Source organism: Staurois parvus, unplaced genomic scaffold (assembly GCF_062004578.1).
Source record: "Staurois parvus isolate SC_StPar_1 unplaced genomic scaffold, SC_StPar_1.0 ptg001451l, whole genome shotgun sequence".
NCBI lineage: Eukaryota > Metazoa > Chordata > Amphibia > Anura > Ranidae > Staurois > Staurois parvus.
Genome location: NW_028319247.1, coordinates 186,674 through 208,942, shown reverse-complemented (window position 1 = coordinate 208,942; position 22,269 = coordinate 186,674). Strand labels below are relative to the sequence as shown.

The 22,269-nt window shown below is 45.2% G+C and overlaps 1 long non-coding RNA gene across 1 annotated transcript in view; it reads left to right on the top strand.

Moving 5' to 3' along the window:
* LOC149435902 (uncharacterized) overlaps positions 1 to 22,269 on the top strand; it is a 400,776-nt gene that overhangs the window by 285,293 nt on the left and 93,214 nt on the right. The window contains exons 4-5 of the long non-coding RNA XR_016308350.1: positions 10,154 to 10,201; positions 13,293 to 13,420. This is a non-coding gene — a long non-coding RNA (uncharacterized LOC149435902). The remainder of the gene's footprint in view (positions 1 to 10,153; positions 10,202 to 13,292; positions 13,421 to 22,269) is intronic.

Sequence of the window (22,269 nt, the reverse complement as noted above, 5' to 3'; positions counted from 1 at the left end):
ATACAATGCCCTCTAAAGAGGTACCTCTTACTATGGACAATAGGCAAAGTTCCTGTGAAGCAGATATCTGGGTGAGCAGTCCTTAGTACTAGTTCTTCAGCCAGCTAGTGTTAGGGTCCAGTCTTTACGGTGGTGAGCAAAAGTACAGTACATCTGACGTATAGATGAGTTTACAAGAGGTGGTCCTAAAGAGCACTCACATGTGGACTAGTTGTAGAGTGGCGGCACCCTCCCTACAAGATTGGCCCATAAGCGACTATGAGGTGAAAATTCTCTTTCTCATATAACATCATTTTTTTTGAAATTAGGTAGTTTTTGGCTACCTTTTGGATGATGTGCTTTCAGTAATATGGTGTTTCTTTATTAGGAAGACACATGGGGGACGGATCTAGTGCTAAAGGACTGTAAAGCCGAGTACACCTTGTAAGAAAATCAGATGAAAAAAAATCTGTATTCAGAACGATGGTTTGATCTTCTTACAGCGGGTTCAGAACTTTCCATAGCTAATTTCAAAGACAAAAAAATCACAAAGGGACAAGCTAGAAAGATTTTCTTGATTTAGAGTACTGTCTTCTCAAGTCTCCATGTTCATAAGATCCCTGTTTGACCTTGTTCTTTTCCATCCTCCCTGAAGTCTGTTTAATAGGAATGTGATGAAATAGTTCTGGCTTACTTCATCCATGTACGTTATAAAATCATGTTTCTGAGCAATGCTGCTTTTATGAGATAGGCTTGAAGTAGTACTTAATGTGTGATAAAACCAGAGCTGGGCTTCTTCACCAGTAGCTAGGCCTCCTCACCAGTAGCTGGGCTTCCTCACCAGTAGCTGGACGTCCTCCTAGTAGCTGGGCTTCCTCACCAGTAGCTGGGCCTCCTCACCAGTAGCTGGGCTTCCTCAGCAGTAGCTGGGCTTCCTCACCAGTAGCTGGACCTCCTCACGAGTAGCTGGGCTTCCTCACCAGTAGCTGGGCTTCCTCACCAGTAGCTGGGCCTCCTCACCAGTAGCTGGGCCTCCTCACCAGTAGCTGGGCCTCCTCACCAGTAGCTGGGCCTCCTCATCAGTAGCTGGGCCTCCTCATCAGTAGCTGGGCTTCCTCAACGGTAGCTGGGCCTCCTCACCAGTAGCTGGGCCTCTTCACCAGGAAAACTTTTTCACCTTTTGTCTCCTAAAAGAGGAAGAACCCTCTGCCCAGTCCTGCCAAACATTTATTACCTCCCCAGCTACCTTCTGTGCACCCCTCATCCCCAAGGATTGGCTGAGGTCTGATAAATATTCATAAACCAAGGGCTGATCCTCTCACTCTATGTTCTGTTGGATTTTTCCAGAGACAGGCAGGAACAATCAACAACTGACCTCAGGAAAACCTGACCAGATCAAAAAAAAAGATAATCACTCCACTGAGTACAGTGAAGCCAAAAACTAAATTTAGCCTAACTTTCTGGGCAGGGCATATATGTATAAGGACTGCAAGAGGCTGATACCACCTTACACTGCTTACATAAAAAGATACATCTAATGATGTATTCATAAATACAGAGTTGCATTGATTTGTGGATTCTATATCTGGCTGGAGTTCAGCTTTAAAGTGGTTGTAAACCTTTAAAATGAAAAATGAGCACTGTAGCTCTGTAGTGTGTACTGTATGTGCCACTATCCAAAGCACAGAGTATGATTTCTGACTATTCTCTTCTCTCTGCTATCTCCATGAGTCACTTCTGATCATTTATCCTGACACCAAGCAGTTTCTGGAGATTGCTCCATCCTTCTCCAGCACACAGCCTCAGCTGTGCTTTTTTTTTATGAGTCTGTGTAGAGCAACCCTTCTCAACCTTTTTGCCCCAAAGAAATAATTTTCAGGTGTCAGGGAACCCCTATTAAGATTTGTCCACTGGTAATGCCCCTTGCATTGGTGATGGTCAGAGGGAAGAATGCTCCCCTTACAGTGGTGGCCAGAATTCCACCCTTACAGTCATGCCTCTGGCTCTGACATGTGGTGTTAAACCTGGAACTATGCAGGCACCGTCATATGGGAAGTCAGTCAGCCTCAGCTCAAGGAACCCTGGCCAACTCTGGAGGAACCCTGGTTGAGAATGGCTGGTGTAGAGGGTGCTGTGTCCTTTCCTTTCACTCAGGTCTCAGATTACCCTCAGTTCTCTGTGACATCAGATCCCTTACTCCTGAACCTTATAAATGCTGTATAAACTGTGCACTCTATATGGCCGTAGAGAAGAGCGGTCTGCAGAGAAACAGGTACAACTTATGTAGGAGGATTTGTTTAATTTCTGTGTATCACCTGATGCAAGTCACTTCGTTGGGTATATGTAATGGTTTACAGCCCCTTTAAGTGAAAGTCATGTGATATAAACATTTTTGTTTATTTCTGAAAGAATTACATTACTTGGAAAAAAAAAAAATTTTGCTTGTTTTCTCAACCATTCCTTAAGTGACGGATGTGTTCACACGTTAAGGTGCGTCCGAGAGCGTGCATCTTTTTGCTCGTGCCCACTTGTTGATTTCAACAGGCTGCATACGTGAAATGCACAAAAAGTAAAAATCGTGCCACGCCAATCCACATGGTACTGCAGCACCATGCGTTTTTGAGGCCGCAAATTCACGTACGTTTACCAGATGAGTGGGGGGTGCCATTAAGCATTCATGGCACCCATGCCGAAGGCAGCTTGTTTTGGTGTGTTTTCTGCACCGCACCTGCTGTGAGCAAGCCCTTAGGGTTGGATCAGCACATACAGGATATTACATCCTATCACATATGAGCTAGCCTTCTTTTCCTCTTACTGTACGTCTGTGGAGTGCACAATGGAGATGCTGGGCCTTGTACTTGCTGAAATAATTGACGGGCCTCAGATATCCTAACTTGCTGTGGAACACCAGTTTTTTTAGCTGGCGGTACAAAGCGCTATACCTATTTAATTCCCCCTTTTATATTTGTATTGACCATACTTTTCAAACGTGTTCCCATTGAAGCTCTTCTGTCACGATGAATCCTATCATCTTGGCACGGAAAGTGCCATTTCCTTGTGAATGGAGGGCAGCTATTGTACTCCTGTTTACTCAGGACCCCTTGCCCATTAAGATAGGTTACCTTGGCGACAGTGGCGAGCGCTTCTATTACCCGCCAAGCAGCATCCTCCCATACTGTCTATTCTTCCTCACCTCCGCCCACACACTGGCAAATGCAAAATGTGTAATTATTGCCGGCATCAAGCTGTGCTCGGACCTTCCCGAGAACACTGCCAGGAATAGCTCAATTCCGAGATCATCTGTTGACACTGTTGGTTCTCAGTGGGCACAGGCAGGATGTCAGGGCCAACGGTGTCATCTCTGCCACAAACAGGAAAACATGTAGACTGAAGGATAGCGGACTAAGTGATGTTCATTTGAAGACCAACTCCAGCCAAAACTGGAGGGGATAGATTAAAAACCTTTATTAGATTTGACCTCTAAGCCTCCTTCTGGGAGATTTCCCTTCACTTTCTGCTTTGCCTACCACCTGTCAAATAGAAAGCAATAAAAACCTGACAGAGGTTCTCTTCACTTTATCTGAAACTAAGAAACAATATATTCTGGCTGCTGCAGGTGGCCATTCTTTGGTTGCCCTTGGGAATCCGTTGCTTTTCCATGGTTTTATGGAATCTGACTGCGTCTGCCAGACATGACCCGAATTGGAAACCAAAGTCTTCTAAGGAAAGGTAATGGCATTTATATTCCCTACGACCCTGGCCATTCTACCTAATGGGTCTCCCTCCTTTGCTGGCCACAGTCCGGCCCCCCTAAAGTTTTAAAACAGTAAACTGGCCCTTTGTTTAGAAAGTTTGGAGACTCCTGGTTTAGAGAGTTGGGGAAAACTCAGAAATCATGACGTAAAGACCACCATACACAGCTTGATTCTATTATTCAGGCCATGGCCAAAATGAGAGAAATATAATTAAAGTGTTACTAAACCCTGGACCCCGCATTCACTATATCCGCTCTCCCCTGACCCCGCATTCACTATATCCGCTCTCCCCGGACCCCACATTCACTATATCTGCTCTCCCCGGACCCCGCATTCACTATATCCGCTCTCCCCGGACCCCGCATTCACTATATCCGCTCTCCCCAGACCCGCATTCACTATATCCGCTCTCCCCGGACCCCGCATTCACTATATCCGCTCTCCCCAGACCCGCATTTACTATATCCGCTCTCCCCGGACCCTGCATTCACTATATCCGCTCTCCCCGGACCCCGCATTCACTATATCCGCTCTCCCCGGACCCCGCATTCACTATATCCGCTCTCCCCGGACCCCGCATTCACTATATCCGCTCTCCCCGGACCCCGCATTCACTATATCCGCTCTCCCCGGACCCCGCATTCACTATATCCGCTCTCCCCAGACCCGCATTCACTATATCCGCTCTCCCCGGACCCCGCATTCACTATATCCGCTCTCCCCGGACCCCGCATTCACTATATCCGCTCTCCCCAGACCCGAATTCACTATATCCGCTCTCCCCGGACCCCGCATTCACTATATCCACTCTCCCCGGACCCCGCATTCACTATATCCGCTCTCCCCAGACCCGCATTCACTATATCCGCTCTCCCCGGACCCCGCATTCACTATATCCGCTCTCCCTGGAGCCCGCATTCAATATATCCTCTCTCCCCGGACCCCGCATTCACTATATCCGCTCTCCCCGGACCCCGCATTCACTATATCCGCTCTCCCCGGACCCCGCATTCACTATATCCGCTCTCCACGGACCCTGCATTCACTATATCCGCTCTCCACGGACCCCGCATTCACTATATCTGGTCTCCCCGGACCCTGCATTCACTATATCCTTTCTCCCCGGAACCCCCACATTCACTATATCCGGTCTTCCCGGACCCCACATTCACTATATCCGGTCTCCCAGGACCCCGCATTCACTATATCCGCTCTCCCTGGACCCTGCATTCACTATATCTGGTCTCCCTGGACCCCGTATTCACTATATCCTCTCTCCCCGGACCCCGCATTCACTATATCCGCTCTCCCCGGACCCTGCATTCACTATATCTGGTCTCCCTGTACCCCGCATTCACTATATCCTCTCTCCCCGGACCCCGCATTCACTATATCCGCTCTCCCCGGACCCTGCATTCACTATATCCGCTCTCCCCGGACCCTGCATTCACTATATCCGCTCTCCCCGGACCCTGCATTCACTATATCCGCTCTCCCCGGACCCTGCATTCACTATATCTGCTCTCCCCGGACCCCACATTCACTATATCTGCTCTCCCTGGACCCCACATTCACTATATCTGCTCTCCCCGGACCCCACATTCACTATATCTGGTCTCCCACAGTACACACAACATGGAAATGTAATTATTTTAGTAAATTTAAACTGCTAAATACCTTTTCTTGTCAGCAGTTAGAGCAGTCTTGTCACTTCTATCAGTGTCCTGCAGAGTACTGGTTGAAGCTTTTAGGAGAAGTTTTCATTCTCCCCTGAGGCTGCATAACCCCTGACCCTTTGTCTGGACAGCGCTGGTTGGCCCTGTGCTAATCACATGCACCAACCCAAGAAAAGAAAACTCTCTAGCAGTACACACCAAACTGAGTACGTGCAGCGTGCCCTCAAGGCTCTGTTCTATCAGCAGATGGATTGGGGACAGTAGAAGAAAGGGAGGATCAGAGATGTCAGGATCAAACAGCCTTTTTACACAGTGCAGAGGATTAACCTCTTAGGTTCCACAGTGAGTATAACAAGAATGCTTTACTGCATCTACAGCCTGATTGTACTGTTGGGGGTTTAGTAACACCTTAAGCAAGCATAGGAGCAGCGACAGGGCAACTCTTACCTACAAAACAGAAAAGTGTGACCTGGGCCTGATAGTTATAAAGTAGTTAATTGGAGGTGATTCTTAGAAAGACATCTCTACTGTTCAGCATTGTGTTTGGAAGGGGTTCGCATAGCTGTTTATCTGTTTTCCACTCATTTTATGAATGTACAAAACCACTTTAAGATGCAGCTGAATGTTTATTTCAGGATAAGTTCACCTTTCATAAAATGTTACACCCGTATTCAGGGTGTAACGTGTACCATGTTATGAAAGCCCTGCCCCCCGCTCCCCATTGATTCCCCACTTTGCGTTTTGACAGCTAGCAGAGGATCTTCTCAGACTGTCAAATTTTAAAAAAAATCCTCTGTGAATGAGAAATTACAAGTCTTGACAGCATTATTGGTTGTTGGCTTGTAGTTCTCAATGAACTACCACGGCACTGTGGTAGTTCATTGAATCTTCCTGCTGGTAAATCCGCTTGCTCGTACATCCTGTACATTCCATACATCCCATACATCCTGTCATTCTGTACACCCCATACAGTCCGTCCATCCCATATATCCCATACATCTCGTACTTTCCATACATCCCGTACATCCTGTAATTCTGTACATCCCATACATTCTGTACATCCCAACATTCTGTACATCCTGTACATTTTGTACACCCCATACATTCTGTACATCCAATATATGCCATACATCTCTTACTTTCCATACATACCTATTCATCCTGTAATTCTGTACATCCCAAACATCCCATACATTCTGTACATCCCATACATTCTGTACATCCCGTACATCCTGTACATATTGTACACCCCATACATACCGTACATCCCATATATCCCATACATCTCGTACATTCCATACATCCCATACATCCTGTAATTCTGTACATTTTGTACATCCTGTACATTTTGTACATCCTGTACATTCTATACATCCTGTACATCCCGTACATTCTGTGCATCCTGTACGTCCTGTACATCCCATACATCCTGTACATTCTGTACACCCCATATATTCCGTACATCCCATATATCCCATACATCCCGTACATTCCATACATCCCATATATCCCATACATCCCATATATCCAGTACATCCTGTACATCCCATACATTTCACACATTCCATACATCCCGTTCTTCCCACACGGCAAGATGATATACTGACAGATCTGCAGGAGACCTGCATGGCACCAGTGATCTGCTGGTCGCTGATGCAATGCTTTACAGGCTCCTGCAGCAAAAAATAATAAGTGCAAATTTTTTTTACCTGCAAAAAAAAAATGTGCAAGGTGAACTTATCCTTTAATTGGGGGAAAGTTAGAGCATCTACCACTGGGACAATTTCCCCTTTCTTGATAGGGGTTAGCAGCTAGCAAGGGGAAATGTCCTGTCTGGGGATAACAATAAGAACCTGACCTTCTAACCCAGGGGTCTGCAACCTTTAAGACATAAAGAGCCACTTGGACCCGTTTCCGAGAGGGAAAAAAAGACTGGGAGCCGCAAAACCATTGCAACATTTAAAACAAATCCGACACTGCATATATTGCAAAAAGCGCTCTGGTCATGAAGGGGGTTTAAGGGCCCAGTAAGCAAAGGGTTAATCAGGGCCACAGTGTATCGTCATAATCACAATCATAGCCTTAGGTCAGTGGTGGGCAACCTTTTTTTTCAACTGAGCCAAATCTCGCCAAAACCACGATTGAAATTTATTTTGAGAGCCACATTTTTAAAACTGAAAATACATCCCCCATATAGTAATTCATCCCCCATAGTAATTCATCTCCCATAGTAATTCATCCCCCATATAGTAATTCATCCCCCATAGTAATTCATCCCCCATATAGTAATTCATCCCCCATAGTAATTCATCCCCCATATAGTAATTCATCCCCCATATAGTAATTCATCCCCCATAGTAATTCATCCCCCATATAGTAATTCATCCCCCATATAGTAATTCATCCCCCCTATAGTAATTCATCCCCCATAGTAATTCATCCCCCCTATAGTAATTCATTCCCCATATTGTGTCAATTCACTTACCTTTGCTCCGCGCGTTCCTCTCGCTGTGTTCCCGCGCCGTTCCAGTCTTCAGGGCGGACTGTGAGAGGAGAGGAGTTTGTCACGCTGCCCCGCCTACATCCTGACAGCCAATGTTTGCCACGCTCCGCGGGCCGGATTAAAAGGTCCGCCGGGCCGTAGTTTGCCCATTGCTGGGCTAGCTGCAGAGTCCTGACTTTTGGGGCGGCCGCCCGAGAGGAGGGAGGGGAGCGGGCGCCCGGCACACAGAAGAGCCGCATTAAAATGTGTAAAGAGCCGCGGCTTGCCAACCACTGAGCTACGGCAACCCTATTGCCTGTCACCTGGTGGGCAGTGTGCTCCGGAGCCGCAGCAAAGGTGAAAAAGAGCCGCATGCGGCCCTGGAGCCGCGGGTTGCCGACACCCGTTCTAACCCGTCATTACTAAATCCAGAGTGGAAAAGGAAGTCCAGTCCATGGAGGCTTCACCTCACAACTTACAGGACTTAAAGGATCTGCTACTGACTTGGTGCCAGATGCCACAGCGTACCTTCATAGGTCTAGTGGGGTCCATGCCTCAACACGTTGGCTGACTGGTATTTTTCCCAAGTGGTCTCAGTTCACCTTTACCGGCCAAGGCAGGTAAGGACGAACTTAGTGAGGCTTTTGGAGGTACCTACATGGTCTACATATAGCAAGGCCATTACTGAACTTTGGTAATAGCTGCACTAATTGCTTTTATTTACAGCCGCCCCTTACCTGCCTGGACATTTTTTTTTTAGTAAAGGTTAACTAACCCTTTAACATGCAGATTTCCTAGAGAATGAGCCTCATAAAATCTATTTCTGGAGCAGGAGAGTTACTCATATCCTCTGACATTTACCCCGTGCCCAGACCTGGATACAGAGCGTGTGTTGTGGGCCGCAGCCGGTGAATCCTCTGGCACTTCGGTAATTAAGAGTGCGGTGGAAGGACACGGTGTCATCCACCGATCCAGACTGTGTTTTATAAGCACGGTGCTCTAATGTGCATTAACGGATATAATTAGTAATGTCATTATTACCAGCTCATTGTACAAATACCAAGATAATTAGGAATCCTATTAATAGCAGCGGTACAGTTCGCCCAGCTAGAAAGGGCTCGAGCTGGATGCTTGAAAGACTTGCAAATTGCAGTAAATTGTATGTGTCTGTTGTGCTAATGGCAGCCTGTCATGTTTGGCACTCGGAGACGGCGTGCATATGTTTTCACTGTTTTCTCTTTATTTATGGGTCATATTCCACTTGTCTTGGCTGTGGCCGGAGTCTGGGTGGAGGCTTAGCTGCCTCCTAAAGAACTCTTCTTCATGTCTTAGAATTTAAAGCTGACCTCCGGCCTTCCCTTCAGTCTTGAATGGTTGTGAAGATTCCTGTTCTGTATTGCAATGGCTTCCTCTGATTTCACTGCACACTGTGAGCTTTTACCATTGTGCATTAGAAGCTGCATCAAGTCACACAGAGGCCGCCACATTTCCCGTCTGCGGGACCTCCCGCATCATCTGGCCCTATCGTCTGAGCCTGACTGTCCTTGGCCTGTCCCTTTCATTATTTTTGTAATTTAGTTTTTTCAGCATCACGTGTGGGAATACTATAGGGTGGTCTGACTAGGAACATCCACTCCTCCAGACTGACATCTACCCATCAAGGCATTTTGATATTTGCATAACTCCTCCCAAGATGGCTGAAGACTGAGAGTAGTGGTGAGTGACGCAGGGTGTTGTGATGTCTTCAGGAAGCACCCTGCTACTTTCCATGATCTGCCTGCTTTGCATAGAGAAACACAGAGATCCCATCTTGGGATTGGGTGTAAATTATAGTATGCAATAAAAGCAGAAAGCTTGTGTTTAAAAATGTTCTGAGCTTACTGTAGCGGTAGGAACAAGGGAAGGCAAAAGATAAGCGGATTAAACTTCAGCTTTGAACTAATAAGCATTTGACTAAATTATACGTTTCTGTGTCTGTAAGTAAGTGAAGTGTACATGTCTATCAATCAAGGTGTGTGAGAGCTCCGCAGGGTGCTGTCACCGGGGATATGATCTTCTAAATCCTGTAATAAGAGGACTGTATGCTGCAGCCCGTTCCCCTGTGATACCTCCAATAAGGACACAGGGATGAGCTGTAATCAGTGAAGTGGCAGATGATCGGTAATTGAACTGTCGGAGTCTGGTGCTGAACATGTCACTGCCTTGCAGCTAATTTCAACTACATCCAGGGTTAAAACTGATTCCATTTCTTTTATCTGCAGGGAGGTTCAGTGAGGCTGAAGACAGATTCCAGGAGATGGAATGTCAAGGTAAGTGCAATGCGTTTTGATAATGAGAGTAGAATTAATAGATGAAGAGTTATTCCAAAAAGAAGTGAGCTATAGCATTAAAATAATTGTTTAAAGGCTAAGTTCACCTTTTTTCTAAACTCCAGCTTCCCTATGTACCAATGTACCAGGGGTCTCCAAACTTTCTAAACAAAGGGCCAGTTTACTGTGTTTCAGACTTTCGGGGGGCCAGGCTGTGGCCACTTGGAGAAGAAAATGTTCCATCTATGTTATAAGGGGAAGTACTAGTTCCCCACCCATCAATGGTATCAGTGGGCGGAATAGTGCCCCATCATTGGTATCAGTGGGAGGAATAGTGCCCCATCAATGGTATCAGTGGGAGGAATAGTGCCCCATCATTGGTGTCAGTGGGAGGAATAGTGCCCCATCATTGGTATCAGTGGGAGGAATAGTGCCTCATCATTGGTATCAGTGGGAGGAAAAGTGCCCCATCAATGGTATCAGTGGGAGGAATAGTGCCCCATCATTGGTATCAGTGGGAGGAAAAGTGCCCCATCAATGGTATCAGTGGGAGGAATAGTGCCCCATCATTGGTGTCAGTGGGAGGAATAGTGCCCCATCATTGGTGTCAGTGGGAGGAATAGTGTCCCATCATTGGTATTAGTGGGAGGAATAGTGCCCCATCATTGGTATCAGTGGGAGGAATAGTGCCCCATCATTGGTATTAGTGGGAGGAATAGTGCCCATTCATTGGTATTAGTGGGAGGAATAGTGCCCCATCATTGGTATCAATGGGAGGAATTGTGCCCCATCAATGGTATCAGTGGGAGGAATAGTGTCCCAAAATTGGTATCAGTGGGAGGAATAGTGCTCCATCATTGGTATCAGTGGGAGGAATAGTGTCCCATCATTGGTATCAGTGGGAGGAATAGTGTCCCATCATTGGTATCAGTGGGAGGAATAGTGCCCCATCATTGGTATCAGTGGGAGGAATAGTGCCCCATCATTGGTGTCAGTGGGAGGAATAGTGCCCCATCATTGGTGTCAGTGGGAGGAATAGTGCCCCATCATTGGTATCAGTGGGAGGAATAGTGCCCCCTCATTGGTATCAGTGGGAGGAATAGTGCCCCAATCCTTGGTATTAGTGGGAGGAATAGTGCCCCATCATTGGTGTCAGTGGGAGGAATTGTGCCCCATCATTTGTATGAGTGGAAGGAATAGTGCTCCATCATTGGTATCAGTGGGAGGAATAGTGCCCCATCATTGGTGTCAGTGGGAGGAATAGTACCCCATCATTGGTGTCAGTGGGAGGAATAGTGCCCCATCATTGGGGTTAGTGGGAGGAATAGTACCCCATCATTGGTATCAGTGGGAGGAATAGTGCCCCATCATTGGTATCAGTGGAAGGAATAGTGCCCCATCATTGGTATCAGTGGGAGGAATAGTGCCCCATCATTGGTGTCAGTGGGAGGAATAGTGCCCCATCATTGGTGTCAGTGGGAGGAATAGTGCCCCATCATTGGGGTCAGTGGGAGGAATAGTGCCCCATCATTGGGGTCAGTGGGAGGAATAGTGCCCCATCATTGGTTTCAGTGGGAGTGCCCCTTCGTTGGTGACAGAGGGAGGAATAGTACCCCATCCTTGGTATCAGTGGAAGGAATAGTGCCCTATCGTTGGGGTCAGTGGAAGGAATAGTGCCCAATCATTGGTGTCAGTGGGAGGAATAATGCCCAATCATTGGTGTCAGTGGGAGGAATAGTGCCCAATCATTGGTGTCAGTGGGAGGAATAGTGCCCAATCATTAGTGTCAGTGGGAGGAATAATGCCCCATCATTGGTGTCAGTGGAAAAAATAGTGCCCCATCATTGGTGTCAGTGGGAGGAATAGTACCCCATGGGTCAGATAAAGGAATGTAAAGGGTCGCATTCAGCCCCAGGGCCACAGTTTTGTCTGACATCAGTGTGACGTCATGTGCAGATGTCTATGAAAGTCGCACATGAAATTGCCAAAAATAGTGCAAGAACCTTTTTTTCAAAAACAGTGCCAAACCGCAAAGTCAGAGAATTGTTTTTTTATCTACCCGGAGTTGGGTTTTAAAGGAAACACCCCAGCAGCAAACATAGAAGCTTCACTTGCCAACCACCCTCCTTCTGTTGCTTGGCTGTCATGCTCACCCTCTGGCTTCACAACTTTGTGGCATTGACCTTGAACAAACAGACAAGGACTTCTCTGACTTTTTGAATAAATCTATATTCTGTAAACATGTTAAAGAGACAGCAGGGGAAGAGATGGAGACAGTACAAGTGCTAGCAGCCAATTTCAGATGAGGGAGCAGACTCCGCTTGGAGCCAACCCTGGACGTCAGACGTGTAGGGTATTTGGAGTGGCCTCAGCCACTGCATTAGCCACGCCCTCTGACACGCTTTGGCACGCCCATCAGGGGCTTAGTCACAAAGGCAATTTATCTTCCTCATATCCAGCTTCAGAGTGGCGCCACCAAGCCTTATTCACGAGCCAAATTTAAGAGACATACTTGTTGAAAGGTAAAGCAAAGAAGAGATTTAATCATTGTTTTACTGATCCTTTATTAGCTAATCAAATGGCGGGGCAGGTGCTAGGCCAGGATATATCACTTAACCACATTACAGAGTGTGGAGAGGTCCAGGACCTGACTATGTTGTCTAGCAGGGGTGCCTGGATCACAACACTGGCTATATAGGCACTTCAAAATGTATCTAGCTGTGTGCCTGGAGTTCAGAGATAGATTTAGGTCCTTTTTGGTGATAATATAAGAATTTTAAAATTACATTTAGTGATTTTCTTTAAATTAAATATGTGGCCAGACTAGGGAGGCTTTTTTATATGTATCAGCCTGAAGTTCCGTATTGAATCATTATGACACTGAATAAATATGTGCAGGAACATTAAATATAAATGAGGAATAGGCTGATTTCTGCATTGATACAATGAAAAGTTTAATAATATGTCACACGATGCAAATAGTTAAAATATTACATATATCCATTTTTTATTTATTATGAAGTGTGTGCATTTGTATGGTTCTTACGTTACAAAATCATATTCAGGTGACAGCCTTGCACTTGTCTTTTAGCTCATGGTCTACTTACCTGCTCTTCAACCGCCCTTGTTCAATGCTTCCCATGAGTTTGATTGGATAGTCGGAAGGAGCTTGTTCATTCTGCATCTGCAGAGGTCCTTCAATATAATTCGGGAAAGTCGGTGAGTCGTTTTAATGTACCTACCTTACGCTGACACTCTGGCGGGGTGTTCTCTTTGTGACATGAGGCTTCCCAAACTGTGGACGTGCTGAGTTTACAACCAAAGTCACCTTCCAAGGAAAAACAATTCATCTCTTTTACATATGTGCTTTTTCTGGTAATTGGTGGCCAAATTCATTTTCCTAGTCAAAGGTAGCACATGATACAGCTGTGCGGCCCAGGGCTGTCTGGATATACATTAATACATACATAAATATATTTGAATAAAATGAATATATATATACATATATATATCCACAAAGCCTTCCACAACATCTCCCCCAGCTACACGACCAAACTCACATGCAGATGTCACCCAAACCGTCCTCTCTGCTCCTCCCTAGATATCCTGTTCTCCAGTTCCCTTGTCATCTCCTCCCATGCTTGCCTCCAGGACTTCTCTAGATCCTCTCCCATTCTCTAGAACTCCTTGCCCCAGTATGTCCAGTCAGCTCCTACCCTGTCCACCTTTAGGCAATCCTTGAAACCTCATTTATTCAGGGAAGCCTCCCCCACCTCCACCTAAGAACTGTACTTGAGTCGCCTCCATCAGATCATCCCCTGCAGCTATTACTTTTTGTACCACCTCCCCCTCCCTTTAGATTGTAAGCTCCATGAACGGGGCCCTCCTATACCTTCTGTATTGAACTGTATTGTAATTGTACTGTCTGCCTTCATATTGTAACGCTCTACGTAAACTGTTGGTGCTATATAAATTCTGTGTGTGTATATATATATATATATATATATATATATATATATATATATATATATATATATATACACACACACACACACACACACACACACTCTCTCACACACACACAGTTGTACCCCTGGCAGAAATCGTGAAATTTTGGCATTGACTTATGACCGATCGTGCTAAACAACTGTCTTTTATTTAAGGGTAGTAATCATATGAAACCATTTATTATCACGTAGTTTTTTGGCTCCTTTTTAAATCATAACGATAACAGAAATCACCCAAATGGCCCGGATCAAACGTTTCCACCCCCTGGAATGTTTGACCTTGGTACAGACACAAAAGGTGGCACACAAAGGTTCAAATGGCAATTAAAGGTTAATTTCCCACATCTGTGTTTTTTTCAATTGTAATTAGTGTCTGTGTATAAATAGCCAATTAGTTTGTGTACTCTGTCAGGGGTGCACTGATCAGGCTAGATACTGAGCCATGGGGAGCACAAAAGAACTGTCAAAAGACCTGCGTAACAAGGTAATGGAGCTTTAAAAAGATACTGTTCAGTCACTTATTAATAAGTAGAGAGCCAAGGTCAGATACACCCCAATTCTGCATAGAACTAAAGACTAGCTCAAGCTCACATAGGGGGTCTGTGAGGGAATGCAAATACTTTTCTGATCACCCAATCTGTGCTGTATTTTTTGGGCACATGGGAGATTTACTAAAACTGATGCACACAGAATCTGGTGCAGCTCTGCACAGAAACCAATTAGCTTCCAGGTTTTATTGTCAAAGCTTAATTGAACAACAAGTTAGAAGCTGATTGGACACCATGCATGGTGCACCAGATTATGTATGCTCCAGTTTTAGTAAATCTCCCCCATTAGGTATGGAGGGTACATTTCAGAGCCTGAGGTTCTTCAAATTCCATGCAACCGTCCTTACTTTCTGCTTTAAAAGTAAATCGGGAAGAGGCAGACCCTCAGGTATTGGCATGGACTGGTGGGCAGAGTGGGCAGTGAAGACACAGATATCCCACAGCAGATGTCTACAAGAGATAAATGAGGCCAGGGATATTGCTGATTAAGAAAGAAAGAAACCAAGTGTTTATGTTGGTGAAAAAATGTGCTTTTTAAAAAGTCTATGTAGTGAATACATTTATATAAAGTGAACATTTTCAGTACGAACATTTCCTCACCTCACAGGAGTTGTACTAATACCAACATTGTGTCTATTTTCACTGTCAATCGAGGGCTCATCCTTGTTACACGGCAGAGAGAATGGACTCTGGGAGTTCAATCACAAACTTGTCTTTGAATATAATGAAAACGTTATTTTGGTTCTACAATTTGCATTCCAAAATATTCATTGCTAGAGGATGGAAGATAACAGGTGCGTTAACAAATGGAACGGCTGCCGAGGTACGTGTGAATGTTGAAAATGAGGAAATATGAAGAGTGAGGAAATACTGAAAAGGCAAGAAAACAACTTCGTATGTATTAAAGTGTACCTGTAATCCACACAAAGCCTATGGTGACCCAGATCAGTAGTTGACACAGTGCATCCTGCTATGATGGAAGGATCTGGGGGTGAGGGGTGCTGAATAGGCATGGAATGGGGAGTTCTGGGAGAGGAAGAATGTGCATTGAGGTGGAAAGGGGGTCCTGGGAGAAGAGGGGTGCTGCAAAGGTATGTATTAAGAAGATCTGGCAGAAGAGGGTTGCTGTGTAGGTGTGGAATGGGAGTACCTTGGAGAAGAAGGTTGCTGCATAGATGTGGAATAAGAGGGTCTGGGAGAAGAGGGGTTATAAATATCTGTGGAGTTGGAGCTTCTGGGAGAAAAGGGGTGCTGTGTAGATGTAATATAGGAGGATCTGGGATTAGATAGGTGCTGCATTGGTGTAAAATGAGAGGATTTAGTAGAAGAGGGGTGCTGCAAAGGTACTGTATGTAAAAGGAATGTCTGGGAGAAGAGGGGTGCTGCAGAGGTACAGTATGTAATCGGAAGGTCTAGGAGAAGAAGGGTGCTAGAACGGTGTGGAATGGGAAGGTTTAGGAGAAGAGGGGTGCTAGAACGGTGTGGAATAGGAAGGTCTGGGAGAAGTGGGGTGCTAGAACGGTGTGAAATGGGAAGGTCTGGGAGAAGTGGGGTGCTAGAATAGCGTGAAATGGGAAGGTCTGGGAGAAGTGGGGTGCTAGAATAGCGTGGAATGGGAAGGTGTGGGAGAAGAAGGGTGCTAGAACGGTGTGGAATGGGAAGGTCTGGTAGAAGAGGGGTGCTGCAATGTTGAGGAATGGGAAGGTCTGGTAGAAGAGGGGTGCTACAATGTTGAGAAATGGGAAGGTCTGGTAGAAGAGGGGTGCTACAACGGTGAGGAATGGGAAGGTCTGATAGAAGAGGGGTGCTACAATGGTGAGGAATGGGAAGGTCTGATAGAAGAGGGGTGCTAGAACGGTGTGGAATGGGAAGGTCTGGAAGAAGAAGGGTGCTAGAACGGTGTGGAATGGGAAGGTCTGGTAGAAGAGGGATGCTACAATGTTGAGGAATGGGAAGGTCTGGTAGAAGAGGGGTGCTACAATGTTGAGAAATGGCAAGGTCTGGTAGAAGAGGGGTGCTACAACAGTGTGGAATGGGAAGGTCTGGGAGAAGAGGGGTGCTGGAACGGAGTGGAATGGAAAGGTCTGGGAGATGTGGGGTGCTTTATATCTATAGAGTGGGAGATTCAGGGAGAAGAGGGGTGCCTCGTAGGTGTAAAATAAGAGGGTCTGGGAGAATAGAGGCGCAGTCACATGGCACAACAGGGGGCATACAATAGCTTGCTCCCCCAAAGAACTGGAATAATTGTGTAATGTCTTGTGATGTGACCAGTCTTTGTAGGAGACCTCTAGAGTCGTCTATACATTTGTATGCTTGGGGTGCCATGAAGCAGAGTGACTGTTCTATGTTCCCCTCAGTCATCGGTCACTCCTGGACTAGTCCGGTTCCCATTGGTGACAGTTAGTACAGTTATTTCAGTGAGGTTAGTGGGGACACATCTGGCCTTTGATTTTAGTACTAGGGTACTCACGCCATGGGCTGCCATTCCAAGGGCGTAAAGACTGGAATGTAAGGACTGTGCCTACAGCATGAAGGTGACGGTTTTGGTGCTGTGTAGTCTCACTCCTCTTGCTCACATCCACATTTCCAGTCTGTCTATAGTGGGTTGTGAAGAGCTCAGATTAAAGTGGACTGAGCAGACTTTACCACAGTTGCGGTGTTTGCCCGATCACATTGGCAGTTCCCTGACTCGGCTCATTGTCGGGAATTGTGTCTGTAGTACAGGGTGTTGTGTGCAAGGGTGGACTGACAACTCATGGGGCCCCCGGGCAATAGGGGATCATGGGGCCCCTGTGTCCTTGCCCAAACTCAAAAAAGCCTATGAAAAAGGTACCAGGGGCATCTCATGGGGCCCCCTACTGACCCCAGACCCTCGGGCAGTACCCGAGTTTCCAAATGGTCAGTCCGCCCCTGGTTGTGTGTATACATTAGTATGCAAGCATTTTATATTGGATAAATGACTAAGGGCAGTCTGTTTTCTTCTTCTATATTTTCACCCCCCCCCCAAGTAGGTTGCATGCCTTAGTATCATCATGTGCATACTGCAGGTCTGTGAATGCGCTCCTTTGCTGTGTCACCTGTTTCCCTCCCAAGAACAACATGTCATCTGGGGTGAGATGACAAGCCCATATGTTCCATCGTGGCCATATGTTATTGTCCCTGTCGAACGTCTGCAGCCTCGTCTTCCTGCCTGTCACCAACACTACCCTCTGTTCCTCTCGGTTCGCTCTCCTTGCTAATCCTTAGATGTGTCACTGGCCTGGAATAATGTTTTGGCTTCATCTACATTACATTAGTTTCATTCAGGTTCAGTTTTGGCGAAGTGGAAATATGCTCAATAATCGCTTCTTGGCCTTTTATATAGTCAAGTAGGGGTGCTGTGCTGTCATTCTGGCTCGGGTGGCTGGCTGTATAGTATGCCTGCTGGTATGAAGGGGATTTGAGGGCCCTCCTCGTGGGAAAGAAACTGAATTAAGCACCCACTCGGTAAGGTGGGGGTCAGGTGTATCTCCCTGGTGTGGGGGGTTCCAAGGGGCCCAGTGCCTCCTGATTCGAGCAGTGATGCCTTGTGTGGCCAGGGGTCAAGACGGTAGAGAGCCACCAGTGTTAAGCGCCTCCAGGGAGTGGTGACCCAGGGGTGCTCTTAGTATCACTATGGATTTGGGACCCCACCACTGTGCAAAACAGCACTAGGCCACAACACTGCTTGTTTTTTCTGCACGTCAGCTCATGGGCTAGACCTTCTGGCCAAAACTGGGGCAATTTGTGTTACCAGGCCACAAGGCCTAGCTTCTGCCTTTTTTTTTTAATTTTTGCCGTGTGTGTGTGTTGCCTGCACTTACATGTGTGTTTTTCTACACTCAATATTTTACACTGTGGGCCTGCCATGAAGACTAGGGGCCAGATGTGTGGCCATAGTGCATTTTATAGAAAATTTCAGAGTTGCAGATTGAAAAGGAAAAATCATTTTTCTATTTCAATGGTTTTTATTAATTTTTTAAACAATATAAAACAGAGGCAATAAAACACGCCCACACAGGGGCTATCAATTGGAAAAATCATTTTTAAAGCGTAACTTCACTCTGTCAATCAACTTGGACTATTTGTAACCTTTATGCTGCTAGCATTAGTAAATAGATGGGAAAGTATATCATATTTACTTGTTTTAAACTTTTTTTTACCTAGAATTCTTCAGTTACTTCCTGGTTTCCATGCCTAGGCAAATGATGTCATACATCCCAGGAGTCTTCAGGAGGGGAGCTGGGGTTCTCAGCTCAGCCAATGCCTGAGCCAATGGCAGATGAATTCCAGGAAGTAAATGCTACATGAATCACGGTCAGAAATACCAGGGGGTGTTTTTCTAAATGATTTCTCAGCAAAATAAAGCATGGAGGCATTGATGGATGGGGGAGTTTGCTTTGGATATTAACAATGAATTATATAGCATTTTTGGTTTGTGGTGCTCAGAGGCAGTGCAGTTCCACTTTAATAACATTCAATTACATTGTGCTTTTGTACAGCAATTGTATACACTATATTATATTTATATATATATATATATATATATATATATATATATATTTATTTATTTATTTTTTTCCTTTATATATATATATATATATATATATATTTTATATACATTTTTTGTTTGCTATTTTTTCTCCCACAAAAGTGAAGTTACCTTTTAAGGCCAGAGCACACCAGGGAAGCATGAAAACAGGTGAGTATCTCTATGCCCTGTATATCTCTTCTGTTGCTGGTGAGTGACTTTCTGCAGCGTTTCCGTCAGTGAAGAAGCGACAGCTCACTTATCGGCCAGCAAGGGAGCGATGGATAGAAACAGACGAGGATTTCTCTGCTCCTCTTAGTCAACCTGTCACTGGTGAGTGTGTCAAACTTCGATTGATGTAAGGTTCACACCTTGTGCATTTTGGAGGACGTGCACAAAATCACACACTTTACTGATAAACACATTAATTGACAAGGGCACCCCCAACACGTATGTTTTCACATGTGCCAACATGCAGCACCATGTGGTTTGGTGTGGTGTCAGGGACTTCTTTTCCACATTTCTCATCTGTAGGGTAGCCCTTTGACAGGAATGATCTGTCCTACACGTGCCGTGCGGGAACACACACATGCACATGCTATCTGACCTGTATGGTGTAAACCTAGCCTTCGAGTATGTTCCCCAGCTTCATTCTTCCATTCCAGAGTCGTCTTGTCTGTGAATATGGAGAAACCATGTATGATATTCTATGAGAGGACACAGGGCACCACATTCCCCTGGCTTTGTATGGGAATGTAGAAAAATAAGACTGCGCTAGTACTAAATATAAAACACAAAATGTATATACTGTAACATAGGCAAAAGACAATATAATCTAAAACATATCAATCCCAAAGAAATATTCTTAAAGTCCCAAAATATAAGTCACTTATAGAAAGTCCCAAAAAATATGTGATAGTAAAAAAGATGAAATTGAAAAAAATTCCTTTTTGAAATAAAATCCAAGTGAATCCACCACCAAATGAACTGAATAAACTCACCAAAGCAATATGCTGATTAAATTATAAACCAGCATAAGCGCTTTTTTGCTCTGGGAGCACCGATCTGCAGACAATTGAAGCACAGCTTTGGCTTGGAAAAAACGATTTCCTGGAGCAATACTCTGCAGGAGACTCTGAAGATCCACTTTATTCACATCCCATCTTGTATAAGAGGCATTGAAATGGCCACTCGGAATAAAAAAAGAAGCTCATGGTGCAGTACTTCTTAAATACACTGCTTTAATATAGACAAAAACACACTTACAGAAAACGGTGTCCAACCGACACCAGCATGATAAGCAGAGACAGATGCCAAGGAATAGATCCAACCACAAAACATATGCGCTCTTGCGATGCTAGGAGTGCGCTAACGTCACACCACTCAAGCCCAGTCCTACGCGTTTCGTCACGGAGCGGATTGTATGGGAATGTTTGCATTGGGTTTCAGTACGTATTCCCTAAATAACCCCACAGAACTTGATGTCAAGGAGTAAGTCTAGAGTTCCAAAACAAACGATTATACTGGGTGACTGATGAAGAGTGGAAATCAGAGACATTTCCCGGGAAAAATCTTGACATCCCAGGACTGTCTCCAGCTTTCTTGGTCTCTATGTGTTACGCATATTTACAAAGAATCTGGAAGAAAAGATGGCGGCCTCCTTCAAAACAGACAGACTCATTATCTTTCCTAATTTTTTTTTTTAATTTAGTGTTTTAAACTTGTAAAGGGAGAATGTGATTGGCTGACAGGCTATTATTATTATTATACAGGATTTATATGGCTCCAACAGTTTGCGCGGCGCTTTACAAAATGAAGGCAGACAGTACAGTTACAATACAATTTGGTACCAGAGGAAACAGAGGGCCCTGATCCTGAGAGCTTACAATCTAGGAGGAAGGGTTGAGGGATAAAAAAGGTAATAGCTTGGGGGGGAGATGAGCTGACGGAGGAAATAAAAGTCAGTTTATTAGTTAGACGCAGGATAGGCTTCTTTAAAGAGAAAGGTTTTCAGGGATCGTCTAAAGATGGATAGATTAGGAGATAGAGAGATTGGGGTAGAGAGTTCCATAGGATGGGAGAAGCTCAGGAGAAGTCCTGGAGGCGAGCATGAGAGGAGGTGACACAGGAACTAGAGAGCAGAAGGTCTTGGGAGGATCGAAGAGAGCGGTTTGGTAGATATTTTGAGACCAGGTTAGTGATGTAGTTGGGGGCAGGTGAAATTACAGAAATTTGGATAAGGAAGGCCCAAGGTCATTGTCAAAGCTGTGTGAGGTCCGGTAGTATGACAATGACAAGCAAAGTGCAATAACTCACGTTGTAAACTAATGGAATTCTGCCATCTACAGATCTCAAGACAGAGATCAGATCAGTTGCTGTTGGTTTCCGCACTTTGCTCTTCCCTGTTAAATAAAACCTTCAATGTGTACATCAGATAGCGGCTCTAACAGCTCTTTTGTCAAGAAAAACTCAAATCAAATTGGAGGCAGCTTGCCGCATTTGAACGCCGGCACCATACAGAAGGGAACAACTGCAGTGTGTTTTCACTGATCAGGACTGGCAATATTTTACAAATCCGTGGTTTTTGTTGGATGTAGGGTGCTTTGCTGCTCCCTAGTGTCCTCACTGAAGAATGACAGCTTGCGTATTTTATATAGAAACCCCAGTAAGCGCATATTGGACATTTTTGCGCCATTTGCTGTAAAGTAACTTTTGCCCTGACTGTAAAGAATACTGTATGTACACCCGAATAATGAACCTCTTTTACAAGTGTTTTGTTATATGTGTTTGGTAAGTGCAAAAAAATATCTTGAATCCTAAAGAATCAAACGAGCGCATTAATTCCTGGTCAGTTGAGGAGGAGGGGGGGGGGGGGTGCGGGTGGGTAAAGTGCAGCTCATCCACCTGGCTCCAATTAGATGCAGTCGCTGTTTGGGTATTTTAACAGCTGGAGAGGCTGGCTGT